The sequence below is a fragment of the Panthera tigris genome, chromosome F2 (genome assembly GCF_018350195.1).
Source record: "Panthera tigris isolate Pti1 chromosome F2, P.tigris_Pti1_mat1.1, whole genome shotgun sequence".
NCBI classification, from domain to species: Eukaryota; Metazoa; Chordata; class Mammalia; order Carnivora; family Felidae; genus Panthera; species Panthera tigris.
Window position 1 is genome coordinate 43,468,392 of NC_056676.1, and position 16,578 is coordinate 43,484,969.

At 44.2% G+C, this 16,578-nt stretch overlaps 1 long non-coding RNA gene across 1 annotated transcript; it reads right to left on the reverse strand.

Annotated features, from left to right (window-relative positions):
• Window positions 1-3,488: 3,488 nt before the first annotated feature.
• On the reverse strand, window positions 3,489-15,801 carry LOC122235092. Its single transcript, XR_006213212.1, has 3 exons — window positions 15,722-15,801; window positions 5,726-5,904; window positions 3,489-3,817 (listed from the first exon to the last, which is right to left on the reverse strand). It is a non-coding gene; the product is annotated as an uncharacterized LOC122235092 (long non-coding RNA).
• Window positions 15,802-16,578: the final 777 nt, after the last annotated feature.

A 16,578-nucleotide genomic window follows, 5' to 3' on the forward strand; every position in this document is an offset into this window, starting at 1 on the left:
TGATTTCAGCTCGGGTCACGATCTCACAGTTTGTGAGGCAGAGCCCCAGGTCGGGCTCTGCGATGACAGCGTGGAACATGCTTGGGATTCTCTCTCTCCATCTCTCTCTGCCCCTCCCCAGCTAGAGCTCATGCATCCTCTCGCTCTCAAAAATAAATAAGCTTCAAAAAAAAAAAAAAAAAAGAAGACTCACAGCAATGGTTAATGACTATTTCATTAGCAATTGAGAACTATTTCAATCTTTTAATAACCAATATGGCTATATGAGAGTATACCAGCTTGAGCTCTGGGAACTGGCCTGGTTCAATCAGCCAGGCCTTGCTGCTGCTAGCGGCTGGCACTAGCACCCAGAGCAAGGCCTTATTGAACATAAACAATTTCACAGAACACCGATAATCAGACAAGGCCACCATGCATGTGACGGATCAGAGCAAAAACAAGACCAGCCCATAATCACATCTGAGTACACACAAAAAATATGAACGCTGCCCAAAGCACAAAAATCACCCAATATCCCCCTATCCTGCAAATGAGTGTAACTCTTTACCAGTTAAAATTCCTGCTTCGATTCATTCATCCCACCTTTTGGAGAAGCTAGTTAAGATACCCAACCATAGGATGACCCCCACTTCCTAAAAGTATCCAATCCCAGTTTCTTAAACCCTCCTAAAAACCATCAGACACAAGCTCAAATCCTCCAAGAGGTTCTTCCTTTGACTGAGTCTCCCCACATTTCCCCACAGTGTGCGCCTCCCTCATTACAATAACCAGCCCAACTGTTCAGCCACAAGTGCATCAGAGAGCAAGGTGCACATTTTGGTATAGATGAGTCCCTTTGTCTGTTTGAGGGTGCATTACCACCCAGCTGGAAAGCTCTCTACATGTCCCAGAACAATTCTAGAGCATCCATATTACTACGCTTACTCCCCCACCACAGCCCACTTTCACTCTAGAAGTGGCCCTACTTCCTCCCTAGGGTTAAGTTTGCAAGGTCGGTTCAGGACCTCCAGCAGGCATTATTTTCCCTTTCACTGTTGCTTTCAACTAATGCAAGGGAAAAAGCTTAAAGCAAACAGAAAGCTTATCCACCCATCAACGCTGATGTGAGGAGACAGGACCAACACCCACCTTTTAGAACACACCTTGACCTGAAGATAAGCACCAGGTTTCCAGGAACCTGAGTGGCCACATGCTATGCCCAAGTTCACATAACAATGAGTCTTGTTATAAGGCTGTTCTCTCCTGCTTTCAGACACTTGAGCGAATAGCAGCTTCAGAAGGATGCATAATTGCTGGACACCAAATTAGCCACAAACCAAGATTGCTCCTAAATTATTCAAGATGTTGGAAAAATATATACACAAAACAGATCAATCAAAGAAATCAAATACATGCCCTGCGGTTTTGAGACAATTACTTGAGAAACATTCCGCAATTGAACACTATCCATTATTTTTCTCACTGAGTGGTATCAGAAAACTTGGAAAAATTAAATATGGTATCCTATCACCAACCACAGAGTAGAAGACAACATCCTGAGCACCGAATATCAGTAAGCAGAATCACACAGACTAATAGAATCACAGGATAAATGCAAACCTGAGGAAATCACCATCTTTCAAATAAAACAATGATTATCTCTGTGTGGGCTTATCTCTGACAGGGACACTGTACCAGATTGAAAGTTCTCACAGTTGCAGGAGTAGCACCTCAAATGCCGGAGCAGTGCGGTGACTCTGCACCCCACCAGCACCCCTGTTGCCCACTTATGGGACCGTTAAATCCAATAGAGCCCAGCAACCGAAAGATGTCGGGAGAAAATCTTGGCATGCTGAGGAGGCATTCTCTGTGTTCGTTAAAAAAGATGCATTAATTGGGACAACTGAGCTGATCTAAGAAATAAACCTCAAATTCCCAGGGACTTAACGGAATAAAGCTTTCTTTCTCTTTTAAGTAACATTCCAACGTGGGTGTTCCTGGCGAGTGGGTAGCTTTCTTCTCCATGACAATTTCCTTCTTGGGGCTCCACACCCCTCCAGAGCACCAGTTCTCTGACTTGGGTTAGCCTCTAGAACACCTTTTAAAACTCCTGCTGCTCCCGCCACACCCCAGACCAATTTAATTAGCATCTCTGGGGTAGGGGTTTGGGCAGCGAGAGTTTTTAAAGCTTTCCAGATGGTTCCAACGAACGACAAGGTTGAAAACACTTCACCGTGTTTTCAGGGCTCCGGAATCCTCCATGGTGAGCTGGTGGAAGGGGAACGAGGTGGTGGTGAAGGCACACTCTCTCTCCAAAGTGCAGCCTGAAATGACAGACATTCCTCTGCCCATGTTCCATCCCTGCAAACTTGCTGCACTGCCACATGTGTAGGCAAGGAGGGCTGGGAAATGCAAGGCCTACCCAGCTTGCTTCCTCCCTGCAACATTCCCACATCCGGGAGGGGAGGGGACACATTGTTGGTGGTTAGCTTGACTGTCTCAGTAGGGTGGTGGGGATATAAGAGGGGTTACGTAGAAGTAGGAGAAAAAGACAAACGAGCTGAGGGTTAGAAGGAAAGAGACAAGAGTAGAACCGTGACAGTTCAAAGGTCGATGTCATGCAGCCCTCCAGCTACATTTGGTGCCACTGCTCACCTAGGAATACAAGCTCCACCCCCTGTCATCTTCTTCTCCATCCTGGACTCACTGCCTCCCTCTTGGGACCAGAGTTTTGTTTTGGGTTTTGGCTTTGCTTTTGTGGTTCTCCAAAAGCAGAACCTCACTGCTCAAGTCACCATTTCTGAAGGCAATATTCAGAAGATACAAACGCTGGGGTCATTCTCCCCTCCAGATCATATTGTAGGGCTATATATGACCATTTCCTCTCCCCACCAAGCCACCAGCATTGTTTCGGGGGGATAGTAGGTGCCTCCAGTCCACCTGCCTAGCCCACACTGAGAGTGAAGATACGAAAATGTGAAAAGTAAAATGGAGAAACTTAGCAGCCAAGAAAAAAGCTTGGTGGAGCCCCACAGCTGAGAAAGATAATGGTCTCTGTGGTTAAAGCCAAGGAAAATTCATCTTCTGCTTGGCTCCAGTGCAGAAGTTATTCTTTTTACCAAATCAAGCCAAGGGGAAAGCCCTTTCCCCATGTCACAGTGTAGCAGAAAACACAGTAGTAGGACTCAGAGGCAGTGGAGCAGAGCCCAGCTGCTCAGAACAGAGAAGAGGACAGGTCCCAGAGCCTGGGAAAGAGAGACTCTCTGCAGGCGTGGTCAACAGGAAGACGATGTTTTTGCTGAGCATTCTGAGGGACATCTGCCTCCTTTAAATACCATTAAGGTAGACCCAAGCTGCAAATGAACTTGGACCGAGGGCAGAAGGGAACAGAGTTCCCTAACAAGGGCCAAATAGCAGCAATCAAGCAGTCCCATGGAGTGGTTTAAGACCAGAACAGCACAGGCCAGCTGAGAAAGGGCAGAATGTGTAAGGAAAGACGGGACGGTTCCTGCTCACACTTTGCTAAGGGTTTCCCCAGGAGGGAGTGGAAGTGAATCTCACAATGCCACTGGGTGGTATTCATGATTGTTTCATAGGATGGAGTGTAGGTTACCCCTAGAGAAATCTACATGTGATCTGACCCCACAGTCATTGCCCACCTATCCCGTGCATGACCCTTACCTAGTCTGGTACAGCAAAATGCCCCTCCAGGGACTCCTAGAAACCGATACCTCACCAGGATGTGCCCACCAGACTCACACAGTGGAGACTCCAGTGTCCAGAGTGAGGCATCCAGGTAAGCAATTTCTCCCACAGGGAACACAGCTGTCAGCAGCATCTAAAAGCAAAGGAAGGGAAAAGAAAGAAGAAAAGGAAAGAGGTGGGAGGGAGGGGAGGAAAAAAAAACCCTCTCAGTTCTGAGAAGGAGTATATAGTATACTAAAAAAAAAAAAAATAGACTTGGGCACGAAGAAAGCATAGTAACCAGTACAGCCTCTGGTAAAAACCAATTTCTGTGACCCTGGACAAGTACCTTATCATCTCTGGGCTTCAATGTCCTCCTATAAAATGAGAATTGAACTTAACAGATTTTAAGGCCCCTTCCCACTCTGCAATACTTCCATCCAATGGTGAAGATGGAAAAATGAATTTACCCCAAGAAAATTACCGTCTTACAAGAGAAAACTTTATATAAATCTCTAGTCATTTCTAAACGATTTTGTAAAAGAACCTCCATGCACAAATTATGCAGGGCTCTGCTTTTTCCCCTTCCTTTCTGTTCCTGCTTCCCTTACCTGTTATTGTAAGGTTGCCATTCGATGAACAGCAGGAAAAAAAGAAAACGAGCTAAAATGCAATCATTTGGTTTTCCTTACTTAGTAAAGAGCAAATCTCAAGCAACAGCATGTTAGTGGGTACCAGTGGGGACTCGACACATCCAAGAGGAAAAGGAGAAGGAGGAAGGAAATGTAAGCATTGCTTTACACGTGCACAATCTGCTCCTCTGTCCTTGGCATGCAAGGAGTACTTGCATATGATGATCGTCTTCCCTCGCTGTCTGCTGAGGAGACCCACCAATGTGTGTGAGCATTAAGTTGAACGATTTCTCATGATACCTTAGATCCGATGAGTTCTCCATTAAAGCTCCAGTCTTCTCGTTCTCACAAATTTGTACTTTCACTCTGTTTGTGCTGTTGCTTCACACGGTACTTAAGAGGCAGCACTAATTACGCGAATCTGACCATCTCACAAGTACCAAGCTCAGTTGGTCAACATTGTATTAAGCAACTAACCAAGGTCCTTGCCCTCATTTTTAGTTTGACAAAGAATAATAAGAAAATAAACCAGATAACTATAGAATGTGAGAAGCATACTCTGTTAACCTCTTATTGCATCCATTTCGTTACTAATAAAATAAGTATTACACAACCCATGCCTCAAAGATACCTAACGGTGCTTCGTAAGTATGTATGCCTAGGTTAGGAATTCCTTTATTTATTCCATGGTGATTTGCTGCACTCTGATCACTCGCCCAGGGATTGTGCTACAAACTTGCGAGTTTAGTTATTAACAAATCAAACAACCTTGTTACAAAGCAGTCCCACCTGGTGAGTTGCATGAATTGTGTGTCTCAGAAAAAGATACACTGGAGTTTTAATCCCCAGTAACTCAGAAGGTGACCTTATTTAGAAACAGAATCTTTGAAAATGTAATTCGTTAAGAGAAGATCATCCAGTGGGCCCTAATTTAGTTTGACTAACAAAGGGGGAACTTAGGGGGCACCTGGGTGGCTCAATCGGTTAAGCGTCTGACTCTTGATTTTGGCTCAGGTCATGACCTCACCATTAGTGGAATGGAGCTGCACTGAGCCTGCTGGGATTCTCTCTCCCCCTCTCTCTGTCCCTTCCAAGCTCATGCTCTCTCTCTCTCCCTCTCTTTCTCTCTCTCAAGTAAATAAATAAACTTTAAAAAGTGGGGGGAGTGGGAATTTGGATACAGACCTGTACACAGGGAGAACATCACATGAAGATGAAAACAGAGATCAAGGAGGTCCATCTAAAGCCAAGGATTGGCAGCAAACCACCAGAAGCTGGCACCTGTTCTCCCACCCAGACCCCCGCAGGAAACCACCCTGCCCACACTTTGACGCGGACTTCCGGCTTCCGGAACCGTGAGACGATGAAGTTCTGCTGAAGGCACCTGGTCTGCGGTACTCTGGCAGGGCAGCCCTAGGAAAGGAAGATACCTGGGAACCAAGACCAAGGACAGCAACACCGAGTGTCTAGACTATTCTGCAGCGGGACATCAGGTCATTCCTGGGCGGGTGGATTCAAGGCCTCAAGGCTTTCCGCTGAGTGGAAAAACTGAGAATTGGGGCCATTTTCGTTCAACTGCGCCTCATTTTCTTCCGGCTGTTGGCAATCACTGGAAAGAGAAGTCGTAAAAAGCATACAATGCCGTTATTAACATCATTATCAACAATGCACGTACACAAATCTCAGCGAGAATTAGATTTTAATGTTTCCTTACAGGGTGTGCTGGTCCCAACTACGCCCAGCTAATTCACAGCGACAAAACTGGTTAAGCCTTTGCGTGATTTATTTTTGCTCCTATGGAAAGTTGACACTTTATTCATTAAACTACTCCCTTTAACACATTTCTAAATCATTGCTTTCCACTCTGATCGGGCCTCGTTTTCATTTTTGAGTTTCAGCTAGAATGGCTTTCATAATGAATTCTTTTTTTACCTGACAGGAGAAGTTAAAACCTCCCCTGCTGAACATTTAAAAGGGAAATTCAGGCTCGTTTTTGTCAGGCTGTTTATCATACCTCGCAAATACTCAAATCCATTTCCTTTGGAAAAGGTTTGTCTTTCTATGACAGGCATATAAAAAGGCTTTATTACACTTCTCTATTCATTGGAGCTGCTCTGCCTGAAGATAAAAAAGAATTCATTTCTGGATTTTCCTTGAATGTCAGGTCTATAGTTCCCTTCTATTATCAGAGTTCTTAACCCAAGAAGAATGGAAGGGAGGGAGAATTCAAGTTAATACACAATATCAAACTCCATTATTGACTAACATGAATATCAAAAATCCCAAAATAAAATCTGCATTCAAATGAAAGAGTACGTAAAGACAGAAAAAACGCTCTATAGGTATTTAATAGCAAGCAATCACTGGATTTACTTGCAACGTTCTATGCTGCGGGGCTTCCCAGATCTGGAAAATCACTTTAGCACCATTTCCTAAGTACGGTCTGATCTGTCAGTTATGATATACAGCAGTGCTTCTCAGACTTCAGTGTGCATGTAAATCACCTGGGGATCTGGTTAAAAGGCAGGTTTGCATTTAGTAGGTCTGGGCTGGAGCCTGAGACTGGGCATTTCTAACAAGCTCCCAGAAGCACAGACGCTTTGGGTCAGGGACAGCCCTTCTGGTAGCCAGGATAGAGAGCCAAAAGCAGTGCGTTCCACTGAATGTAAACATCACTTCACTTTAAGCCTTGAGCTGGATCTGTCTGAAAATCATCTGAAAATTACATGAGAGGCTGGGGTCCCAATTTCGCACTAACTTGCACCCACTCACGGGATTCACGGTGGTCTGGGCATGTCATATGGGCTGCTGGAGAGTCCACGTCTGATGCTGACCACAGCCAACCCTGTGGGCTCATATCTGAGGCATCGGGAGAAGGCTGCAGATAAGAGTCAAGATGCTGTATGCAGCAGGGACCCCGGGAGGCTCAGAGACCCCTGCGGGGGAGAAGGGCCTGTGCCATCACATCACGCATAGCTTCACCTCTGTGTAGATCATGGGTGGTTTAGGTTTAGGTGCAGAAAGAAATGCAGATGGGCCAGGGGCCACAGGCACCACAGGGCTTATGATCTGGGGTGCATCGGACGCTATATAATGGAAGCAATGAGGTCTGCCCTCAAATCCCAGGTGCTGACAAGACAGTCCAAAGTGGAAACAGCGCTCATGATCTCATACGGCAGCCCCAGAGGCTCCTAGCAATAGCTTGGTGGAAGTCTGAGCGAAAATGGAAGTCATTCATTACACAGCTAGTGGCCTGAGAGCAGGGGCACTTGAGTCCCCCTATCTGTGGAAAGTCAGCAGCTTGAGGAAATTTGGATTACATTCCTTCGAGGGGCTGGGGGCTCAGGGCAATGAATGAATGATGAATCACTGCAAGTCTGTGTCTGTGACCAGGAAAATAACTCAAATACAAATAGCGAAGCTTCAAACAGTAAGCCTTGTTTACACCTTCTGGTCAAAGCCATCTCTCATTTCATAAGCCGCTAAGATGGCCAATCCCCATAAAAATTAACTATTGTGTGGGGATAAAAGAAATCAGAGGAAGGAAGCAGGAACCATCAGTTTAATATCTGTAGCATCACTGGGGAGCGCTGTAAGTTCAAGTGAAGTCCAATAAGGGGTAAACGATAGAAATCAGCCCTTGTTCTATCTTGCTAAACTAAAGACACATTCAATAAACTTCTGTCCCTGAACCTAGACAAACAGGTCCAAGGTGTGAGCATCTCCGTTGTCTCGAAATGCTGCCTTTAGCAACTTTTACATTCCCTCAGTTGCTTATCCAGTTTCCTTGCCTGAAAAAGATGGAGACTGATATTGGCAACTGGAACCGAGGGATGTAGAAGAACCTGAGATTCCCTCCTTCTATTTCTTGTTTACTTATTACAACAATCAGACAAACCGAAGACACTATCTGTCCACACCCCTTTACCCACAGGCAGCACCCAAAGCCTTTCCACTCATAGCACCAGAGGGCTCTGGCTTCAGGCAGTGAGCAAGAGACAGGTGTGGCGTGGAGAGTGGCTGTGGTGGGAGGCAGATCACAGCCTCAGTGAGTGGGAGAAATCACACATTTTCGCGTGGTGTCAACATGCTCAGAACCAGTTATGTGAGACCCTAGATTAGCCTTTATGAAAACGGGTCTATGCCCCTTGCTAGTGTTTTCAGTCACTCTGACGGCCACCCGTAGTAGCCAAGCCCAGCTGATGCTTCATCACCACCACTATCCCGGCTCCATTACCCTAACTGTGACCTATGCCTCGGTTTCCTTTTCTGTAAAACGTGAAGAGAAAGTACCCACCTCGTAGTGCGGTTAAGAAAAAAAGTGAGTAAGGCATGGAAGAGACTTAGTGCAGTTCCTGGCATATAGTAGGTGCTTGTTAAATGCTGCTGTTGCGGTTTGTGCCCTGCCTTCTACTGCCAGGAGACGAGGTAGTGTAGTGGTTAGCAGCACAGCTAAGGCCTGGATACATAATCCCATCTCTGCTGCTGACCACTGGCAAGTTGTTTAACTGCTCTCTCAGCTTCCTCACCTATAAACTGGGGATAATTATAAGAGTGGCTGCCTCAGAGGGTTCTTACAAGACTAAGTGGGATAATCCTGGGAAGCACTTAGTTCACAGGACCCAACACACAGTGAGTACTCAATGCGTATGTGTGCATTTACTTTTATTATTATTGTCATCTGACACCTTTAAGGAGAAAGCAGCTTCCGTGTGAGCGTTGGACAGTGTGTTACAACCAGCGCACTGGCACAAGAACCTTGGTGCAAGACGCTCACGCATTGGCACCAACCCCCTAGTCATACTGCTTCAAAAGACACTACTTACTAGTCCCAGTCCCAGTGGGGGGAAATGTAAAGTCACTTTCTCCAACTGTACTTTAGCTCATGCTCTTCCCCAGACAGAGAGCTGTCGTCAAGGGGGCAGATACAATTTTCTGAAGTCTTGATGAAATCTTTATTTAAACCTTAGACATACTGCAAAACATTTTTGAGGATTTGGATTATCCCCACCTGCCAGCTCCTCACAGCTTGTCTAAAGAATAAAGACACACACTTAAGTAAATGAAAAAAAATTTCAGAAAAAGATGTTGCCCCTTGCATTTTGAAATAAACAACATTATTTCCCAGAATCCTCTAATAGGCTGTAAGCAAGGCTTTTTTGAGCTTCCCTTGCAGTGTGGACCTGAGTTCTCCATGAAGCCTTGGAGGAGCAGGGAACAGGAGGGGTCATTCTCCAAGAAAAGTGAATCCAATAAACACAGGCCATCAGCACAGAACCTCAAATCTCATCTGAGAAGTTTGCCTCACTACAAGTGTTCAGCAGTTACAAAGCTAGTAAACTTTGAGTAGAAAAACACCAAACACAGATGGCAGTCAAGGCTGGCTCCAGGCCATGTTTGCCTCTGAGACTTCTTCTGCCATCCTACCGCCAATACCTTCTAGAAGCTTCCGCATCACACTCCAGCCTCCAGCATACGCCCACACTCCATATTCCTGACCCCTTCCAAATGCCCAGGATGCACGGTAGGAAATATCTCCCTGATCCTAGACCTGTGCCTCTTCCCTCCCTTTATCAAAACTTACCCCTGCCAACTCCTACCTCAACAGGCCTCTGCTCTCTTTTGTTGAAAATCCGTCAGACCCTAGCTTACACTAAGGCAGTAGAGGCAATTACTTACATGGAGTGATTTAAAGCATACCACCTAGAATATTCTCTGTCCCCCACACTAAAATTTCCCTCCAAACAGCTCTCACAGTACCTGAAACACCATCATCGGGTTTTTTGCTGCTTTCGATCCAATCTGTACTGTTTCCATGAGTCCTCTGTTGAATTACAATAGCAACTTGCTTACAACATCTCAAATCATAACCAGGAATATCTGGTCTCATAGAGAAGGGACTAAAGACAAGGAAGTTGTAACAGAAAAGTAAGAGGAGAGAAACAGGTCTAGGGTACAAGGGATTCTTTTCTTTAAAAGGAATAAAGGGGCACCTGGGTGGCTCAGCCAGTTCATCATCCAACTCCTGATTTCCGCTCAGGTCATGATCTCACAGTTTGAGAGTTCGAGCCCCATGTCAGGCTCTGCACCGACAGCATGGAGCCTCTTTGGGATTCTCTCTCCCTTTCTCTCTGCCCCTCCCCCCCCTTCTCTCAAAAATAAATACACTAAAAGAGAAAGAAAAGGAATAGAGATGTTTCTTGGGCAAACAAGGGGTGATACGAAGGCTGTGGCTTACAGAGAAAGTTAGAAGAGATTAGGAATAAATCTCACCATTTCAGAGTCCTACTCAGCTCTGGCGGTGATGGACCGTAGTGGAATCACAACTGGATAAACTAGCTCTCGTTTCATTGTGTTTTGTGGCTGATATGCTTGCTCCTACCGTCTTGCTTGCTATCTGCTTCCCCTTCTCTTGCTCCGCCCAGCAAACTTCTCCCTAAAGCCAACCAAAATGTGGCCTTTACTTTGAAAATAATACCAATATGTGGATCATGCGCTGCAGCAAAACAGCAAGGGGATACCTATTGGTGGGGAGGTGAGGACCCTTCAACCAGCCTCTCAAATCACTGCATTGTTGCGATTGCTTGCTTCATTTTATACAAGACCGGTTGGTTGGTTTTATTCTACTTGTGTCCCTTCGTTCATTCACCAAATGTGTGTTGAGTATCCAGGAGAGGCCACGCTCTGGAGATCCAAAAAGAAAGCCACAATCCTGACTTTAAGGACTTCATGCGCTGGTAAATCCACACTCCAAAAATCCATAGCCCTGATTTGGCAAGTTCCATGATATATACAAATATTGTCTCTATAGTCGATATCCAGCTACCCACGGTGAACAAGTGGCCCTCAACACTACTGACTCTGTAACAGTATGCTCTCCCCAGTTGAGACTAGCAGGCTCCAGCACAACCGCTCGACCTCACAGGTGAGCAGGGGAGGCAACAAGTCAACCATCAGCATGCACAGGCGGTCACAGAGCGCAACGGAAACACAGAACCACGAAAGTAAGAGACAGATTCTACCTGCAGAGGGTCAAGGGAAACAGAAGAGAAAAATCATGAACTTCAGCCACTGAAGGAGAGAATTTAATGTGTCAGTGCCCCACTAGACCATAAGCACAGACTGCTTTCTTTTTTCTGTATCTGTCTTGTAATGTCTTCCGATGGACGTCTCAGTGTGTGACATACATATACGTTATAGCTATTCACTGAGATTTTGAAGCAAAGGGAATTCACGCGAGTGGCTTGCTCCTTTTTCCTGGTGGCTGTACAAGTGGTTTCCAGATTTTACAAAAGGAAACCTTGCCATTGCTGAGTGTACCCAGAAACCTCATTTTATTATTTTGACTTGAGTTTTAATTAACTGTACATATGGCTGCTTGCTCATTAGGGTCATATGGCCCAGCTGGGGATGGATCTTCCTGGCATCTGGGCTGCGTTAGCATGTGCCTTTGGGATTTGGGTCTCTGACAAGAGGCTGTGAAGGAGAAATTCGGGAAAGGTTACAAATTCAGGTGCCAAAAGCAACTGCTTTGGCTCCTCCAACGTGAGAGCAAAAGAATAAAGAACCATAGAAAAATGGTCCAAAGTAACAAATCAAACTTGCTACGAAGCAGAGTTTGACCAAGCACCAACCAAGCTCACTAGAGTGCTGGATGGGGGCTAAAGCATCTGCAGATTTTAAGACTTGGCCATTTCCAAAATAAAAATTCAATGACATGCTACTCAATCCAATAGTAGAGAATGCCCAATGACCTGGAAGATACCACTCCACAGAGGTGCAAGTTTTGTTTGTGTGACTGCTAAATCTCTCTCTCTCTTTTTTTTTTAATGCGAAGCCCAGAAAACACTTAGTGGAAAACAGGTTTGTAACCCTGGTAAACCACATGGCTAGCTGCCTTCCAAAGAGGCTTCCTTTCTGGAAAGTGTGTACTTATCTAAAATTGAAGTTGTGCCTACCAATGCTAAAAACAACGGGCCTGTTTAATCGTGTTAGTTGGGGGGAAATTCATCGGTCTATTACTGATAATGTGTATTCAAACTGTGGATTCACTAAATTTTCAACTGTTGAAACATCTGGAATGAAGTCACCGCTCCAGAAAATACATAAGAAATGTGAAACAGGACAACAGTTTAAAGGAACTCACAAAAGCCTCCAGCATCCTCAAACATCGATTATAAAAGGCCAATCAAGTTTTGATTCCTTTACGGAAAATGAATAATTCTTTGCCAGTTGCTTCCAACCTCAGCCCTTCCCCTTTTAATGAAAATCTTTGTGTGAACTCTCTTAGATTCAAATTTTCTACAACATAAATACATCATGAGATTGCTCCAGGGGCCCCACAGACATTTTCTTAGTATCAGAAGCACAGTGGGAACTAACCTCTCATTTACAATACGTTTGAGCGTAGAAAGTCACTAGCCTGGAGACCCCCTAAAGCACCAAAAATTTCCCTGAATTCATTAGCATATACTCTACTAAGCAGTAATATTAGTAATATGTATCGAATCATATTTATCACTTGCATTCTAGCTACCTCCAAAAATATTTGAAGCGGTTTAGACAACAGACACATATACTTTTCAATTGTTAAAATAAGGATAATCAAATAAAAATATCAAAATCGTATACTTGAGAGGAGAAAGGTTGTTTACCAGAAACCCAGGCTAGGGAGAGATACTACAATTGAGTCCTAAATTTTGCTTCAGAATTTTCTAGTGGCCAATAGGAAATTTGGTGAATTATATAATTCTCACTCATTAGAACAGAAATAAAGTTTTTTCCTTGGCACTAAAATCTAAGAGAAAATTATTACATGAATCCTTATATAAAGAACCTATAATAATTAGCGACTTTTCAAGCAATTTTAAAGATGCAGATACATTCTTCATGTGAACATTTCTTATATTTAACCTCAGGGGTATCATATTAAACCATAATTTTATGCAGGCATGTTTCCAAATAAGTAAACTAATATAGTCCAGGTATGTGATTTTGTGACGCTGTTATTTCATGTCGAGATAAAGCCTGGAAAATCTAGAACATTAGATGATTAGAAATTCTGTTAGGTTACCTTCATCAAATATAAAATACCATGGCTGTGCTTTTGAGAGGCAGTTCAAGACTGAGCTCTCCCGAGTGTGTCTCTAGTTCTATTGATGCCAGAAATCAGACCCATATGCTTCTAGTAACAGAAGTGCAGGGAGCAAGATGCCACTTGGTTATGAAATTCAAAGAGCAGCACAGTGGATCTCTGTCACGGTACCGGCCCTGCCCACAGCCCCCATAGGCACCTTTGCTGAAGGGGTGATACCACATGTACCTGGCCAAAGGTAACTGGACCAGGGGCAGTCACTTGACTTAAAGGCCAAGAAGGCACAGGCTTATGACATGGCTTGGCTAAGACAGATGAACTTGTCCATTCTGATTCTCACCCTTCAGCATTTAAGCCAAGAAATTCTGACATTAGGGTAGTTAACTGTGGAAACACTAGTTTAATGAACATAATATAAATAGAAGCCAGGATTCATGTTGGCTCTGTGTGTAAAACAAGGAGAAAAAAGAGAAATCTAAGAGAAGCAGTAGATATGAGGAAAAGAAGTACAAGTACAGTAAAACCTGGTTATAAGTAACTTGTTCTGTGAGTGTTCCACAAGACAAGCAAACGTCTCTAATAAATTTTAACTTGGTAAATGAGCGATGTCTTATGAGTAGTACGTGATGCTGAATGTTACATGATCACAACTGAGCCAATGGTTTTCTCTCTCTCTCTTTCCCTCCCTCTTGCTGCGGGATTGTGGGTGATCATCTCCCATGCTTGGATGTTTGGTCTCAGGCTGTGGTGTTTGGCAGAAATCAGTGATTTTTCAAACGTTGGAAGGTGCCCATAACTGGCTCTAGTGTATTTTTTGTCACTTCAAAGCACCTATGGACAGTCCTTTGCTTTTCCATACCAGAGTAAGCTTAAAAATGCTTTGCTTCATTCTAGGTCAGGCTGCATGCAGTTATAGACCCTTTCCTCTGCTGCCTTATTGCCAGTTACATAGATACAATATATGACAAGAGTTTATTAATACTGTACTATAGTCAACATCCTGCGAGTATATACAATGGCCCCCATGCAGAAAAAGGTTGAAAAGAAGGGTGGTAAGAAGGGGGAGATGATTACAGTGGAAGTCAAGAAGGAAATCATTGAGAAGTATGAACAAGGTATGCAAGTGGCTGAAACTGTAAGATTTTGTGAGAAGTCTACATCTTCCTCTGCAAAGGAGGAGAAAAGGTGGAGGAATCCCTCACTTCAAATGAGATTAGGGAGATGCGTAAAATGTGGGAAACAGGGCAGGGTGTCTGGGTAGCTCAGTTGGTTAAGCAACTGACTTCGGCGCAGGTCATGATTTCACAGTTGATGAGTTTAAGCCCTGAGTCTGGCTCTGTGCTGACAGCTGAGAGCCTAGAGCCTGCTTGGGATTCTGTCTCCCTCTCTCTCTCTGCCCCTCCCCTGCTCATGCTCACTCTCTCTCTCTCAAAAATAAACACTTTTTTAAAAAAATTTTAATGCGGGAGACAGTGCAAATTTTTGTAGAAAAGCACCACCTGAATAAGGCTGTAGCAGTGCAAGCGATGAATCTGTTTAAGGACAATGCAATGTCACATTTCCGTGAAATCCTCAAAAAGAGGCAAAAGCAAGTGTCACTGGACAGGTTCCTTGTTAAACTTGCACAGAAAGAAAAAGATTCCACTAAGCCAATAGAGAGCAGTGATTCCATTGGTGATAATGAAAGTCGTCCTACACAATAACCCTCCTCTCTCTGTCTCCCTCACACCAGCCACGAAGGTTTTCTTTTTTTTTTTTTTAATTTTTTTTTTTTTAACGTTTATTTATTTTTGAGACAGAGAGAGACAGAGCATGAACGGGGAAGGGTCAGAGAGAGGGAGACACAGAATCTGAAACAGGCTCCAGGCTCTGAGCTGTCAGCACAGAGCCCGACGCGGGGCTTGAACTCACTGACCATGAGATCATGACCTGAGCCGAAGTCAGCCGCTTAACTGACTGAGCCACCCAGGCGCCCCCAGACACGAAGGTTTTCAAAGGTAAGTTCAGGTTAATTTGTTTATTTTCTCTTCTATTTTGTATTTTCTTTATTCTTTTGTATTCTATTACAATATTGTAATCATTTTTTATATGAATATTTTTGGGTTGTAGAACGAATCATCTGAGTTTCCATTATTTCTTATGGGGACACTCACTTTGATATACAAGGGTTTTGGATTACGAGCATGTTTCCAACACCAATTATGCTCACAAACCAAGATTTTACTGCATATGGAGGTAAAGATGAGAAAACTGAACAGAGGTTCAAGAAGCAATTCTGCAGTGGGGGCTGAGGCACATCGATATCAAAACTGTAGCATTCAGACCATCTCACCTATCTCTGGTCAATGGATTCTGTGTATTCCATCCAGTTCTTCAGTTTTTCTTGGTTTCCTGTGTGCATGCAGCCTTAAAATAAATGGCGAATTAGTGGAGGTAATATTCTTTTTTTTTTCAATTTTTTTTAATATTTATTCATTTTTGAAAGGCAGAGAGAGACAGAGCACGAATGGAGGAGGGACAGAGAGAGAGGGAGACACAGAAACAGAAGCAGGCTCCAGGCTCCGAGCTGTCAGCACAGAGCCTGATGCAGGGCTTGAACTCACAGACCGCCAAGATCATGACCTGAGCCAAAGCCGGCCACTTAACGGACTGAGCCACCCAGGCGCCCCTAGTGGAGGTAATATCCTAAGTCACTCTGTCTGCACCCAAGAGGATAAATGAAAGTACGTTGCTTCATCTACGGAAAGAAATGTAGGCCTATGCAGCAGGTCCATAGGAGAAGTTCACTGAGCCAGAGGCAACTTGTCCTCAAGCAACATCTTCCTGGGGATCTGGACAAACTGAAATCAACTGACGCCTTTGAGCTCTTACCGTGAAGTACAAAATAAACAACTTTGGCCTGAGAGAAATATTTTAAAAGCAAGTGTCAGCGGGGTTCTTCCTTGGGAGGTGAGGAGGAGGATGCTAACACACTTGCCTTGAATACACATCTGACTTTAAGCAACATTGGTCCCAGGCCAGGGCCAGCGAGGATGGTTAGCTACAGAGGGGTTGGTCTTAGACATTTTGTGGTAGAGTCCACCTGTATATGGAAAATTGTCAACACAAAACAGCAATTTTGATTTGGAAGAACTAACAGAAGTAAAAAAAAAAAAAGATAAAGGCAATGAAAGCAATGAAAGACATTTT